We start from the raw sequence: 2,965 nt of genomic DNA on the forward strand, positions 1-2,965 counted from the left end.
AAAGACATACCTGAGACTGGGCAATTTACAAAAGAAAGAGGCATACTGGACTTACATACAATTCCATGTGGCTGGTGAGGCCTCACTATCATGGCAGAAGGTGAAAGGCAAGGAGGAGCAAGTCATGTCTTAAATGGATGGTGGCAGGCAAATAGAGAGAGCTTGTGCTGAGAAACTCCTGTTTTAAAACCATCAGATCTCGTGAGAACCATTCACTATCATGAGAACTGCACAGGAAAGACCCACCCCCATGATTCGATCATCTCCCACCTGGTCCCTCCCACAACACATGGGAATATGGGAGCTACAAGATGAGATTTGGGTGGGGACACAGAGCCAAACCATATCAGGTATACTCTACTCAAGATACCACCCACCAGCATGTTCTGTTCACTAGTACAAAAACATGAATAAAAGTACTCAATTCTCAGGCAGCATACTCCAAAGTTGTAGCAACATCTCTAAGAATACCATTGTTTGAAAATTCTAGTGCCAGTCAAAATGAAGTAAGCCCACTTCAACTTTTTCTCCCACTGGTTACAACTAAAAACTCAGACAAAATAAAAAAAGCAAATACTTGCTGACTCTAAAAAGTAACAATAGTAGGTAGATTAGGGAAGGAAGTAACATAAAGAGTGATTCATTTCAAGGAATGTTTCCTAGTTTTGTTTTGTTTTTTTTTTTTATTCTTTTATCTTCTGAATTTTTTTTTTAATCTTTTAATTGTCATTTTATAGCTCCCCACCGCAGCTGCCCCCCACCCTTCCCTTCGGTGACAACGCAACGTCTGCAGGCTTCAGGGGGACCAGGGAACAAAGCTGGGGCCTGGCAGCCCCACTACGCTGCCAGCCAGGGAGAACAAGTCACAATTACAAATTATCACAACAATTAGTGCCTGTACTTGGGGGATCTGCAAATTGAGGAGGCCCCAGCTCCTCATTGTACAGGGGTCTATTTGGCAGTGACCTTGCTCTGGAGACGATGATATTCCTTCAGCCTGAGGGAATTGATGTTGATGAACCCGGTGGCATCAATCAGCTCATAATCACCCTGCACGTTCATGCTCACCAGGAGACAGTGGGGACTCCCGGCCGAGGATGTACACCTGGCCCTTGAGGACGGACACCTGCACTTTCCCTTCCACTCGCTCCTGGGACTTGGCAATGCAGTGGCGGACAAATTCACACTCAGGGCTGTGCCAGAAACCGGTATACACCAGCTCAGCAAATTTCAAGCCCAGGCCTTGTTTGATTTTGCGCACTTCTCGGTCCATGGTGAAGGCCTCGATGTCTAAATGAGCGTGGTAAAGGATGGTGCCTGCTGGGGTCTGGTAGATACCTCGGGACTTCATTCCAACGAAGCGGTTCTCCACGATGTCAATACGGCCCACACCGTGCTTGCCCGCGACTTCGTTCAGGTACATGAAGAGCTCCAAGGAGGTCTGGTGAGTGGTGCCATCCTTGACGTTGGTCACCTTCACGGGGACCCCTTTTTTGAACTCGATCTCGAGAATGTCAGGGGTGTTGGGGGCTTTGGCCGGGTCCTGGGTCTTCGTGTAGAGACCTGGAGGCGCTTGGTTCTTGGGGTTCTCCAGGATTCCAGCCTCCTAGCTGATGTGCATGAGGTTCTCGTCCATACTCCATGGGCTCTTGGGGGTGACCGGGATGGGAATCCCGTGTTGCTTTGCGTATTCCATCAGGTCATTGCGGCCCTTGAACCGGTTGTAGAATTCGGGCATCCTCCAGGGAGCAATGACCTTTATCTGGGGGGCCAGCGAGTAGCAGGTGAGCTCAAACCGGACCTGATCATTCCCCTTTCCCGTGGCGCCATGGGACACATACTTGGCCCCCTCCCGCTGGGCGATTTCCACTTGTTTGCGGGCGATGCAAGGCCTGGCGAGAGAGGTGCCCAGGAGGTAGCGGTCCTCATACAGTGCGCTGGACTGGATGGCCGGCCAGATGAACTCCTCCACAAACTCCCTGCTGACATCCTCAATGAACACCTTTTTGGCCCCAAGCTTCAGTGCCTTCTTCCTGGCTTTCTTGAAGTCTTCCTTCTGGCCAATGTCGGCCAGATAGGCAATGACGTCGTAGCCTTGTTCCTTCAGCCACATGAGGATGCACGAGGTGTCCAGGCCGCCACTGTAGGCCAGAACCACAGAGCCTTTGCTGGACATAGTGTCTGGGATTGGAGGCGTGAGTTCCTGGCGTCTGGAATCTGTCTTCACGGTGCAGTGAACCACTCGGGCTCGGGCAGCGGTGGTAGGCGGCAGAGCCTATCTTCTGAATTTAACTCAATGGTGGACCACCGCAGAACTATGCAGCAGACAGGGATTTTTAAATACTGAGAAAATCAGCAAGGCACAGTGGCTCACACCTGTAATCCCAGCGCTTTGGGATTCTGAGGCAGGCAGATTGCTTGAGTCTAGGAGTTCAAGACCAGCCTGGACAACATGACGAAACCCAGTCTCTACAAAAAATATAAAAAATTAGCCAAGAATGATGGCATGCACCGGTAGTCTTAGCTACCCAGGAGGCTGAGTTGGGAGGATCACCTAAGCCCAGGAGGTCAAGGCTTCAATGAGCTGTGATTGTTCCACTGCACTCCAGCTAGGAAACAGAGTGAGACTTTGTCTCGGAAAACAACAACAACAACAACAACAACAAAACTGAGAAAACCAGGGCAGAGATCTGGAAAAATGAACCCTGCGAGCTAAAGAATGTAGATAAAATCTTAGAGATAAGATAGCTGGAGAAAGGGATCCCCTAATTCGGCCACAAGTTCCAAGATAATTTATAAGCTGTGCTTACACAAGATAAATCCAATGCATCATAGCAAAGCCTTTGAAATTTGAACTACAATATCATCCACCACCGATGTCTCAGAATGGCATGTGCAGGGACTACTCCCGAAACAGTATAATAAAACTAGGCTAGCATTGGAACCACTGCCCACAGATGGCAAG

At 49.3% G+C, this 2,965-nt stretch overlaps 1 pseudogene across 1 annotated transcript; it reads right to left on the reverse strand.

The window, feature by feature from the left end:
- Positions 1-715: 715 nt before the first annotated feature.
- Positions 716-2,176, reverse strand: LOC105534334 (annotated as a pseudogene). The gene has a single exon (XR_001005251.1). The product of XR_001005251.1 is annotated as an argininosuccinate synthase pseudogene (transcript).
- Between the last annotated feature and the right edge of the window lie 789 nt (positions 2,177-2,965).

Source organism: Mandrillus leucophaeus, unplaced genomic scaffold (genome assembly GCF_000951045.1).
Source record: "Mandrillus leucophaeus isolate KB7577 unplaced genomic scaffold, Mleu.le_1.0 Scaffold1335, whole genome shotgun sequence".
In the NCBI taxonomy this organism is placed as follows: Eukaryota; Metazoa; Chordata; class Mammalia; order Primates; family Cercopithecidae; genus Mandrillus; species Mandrillus leucophaeus.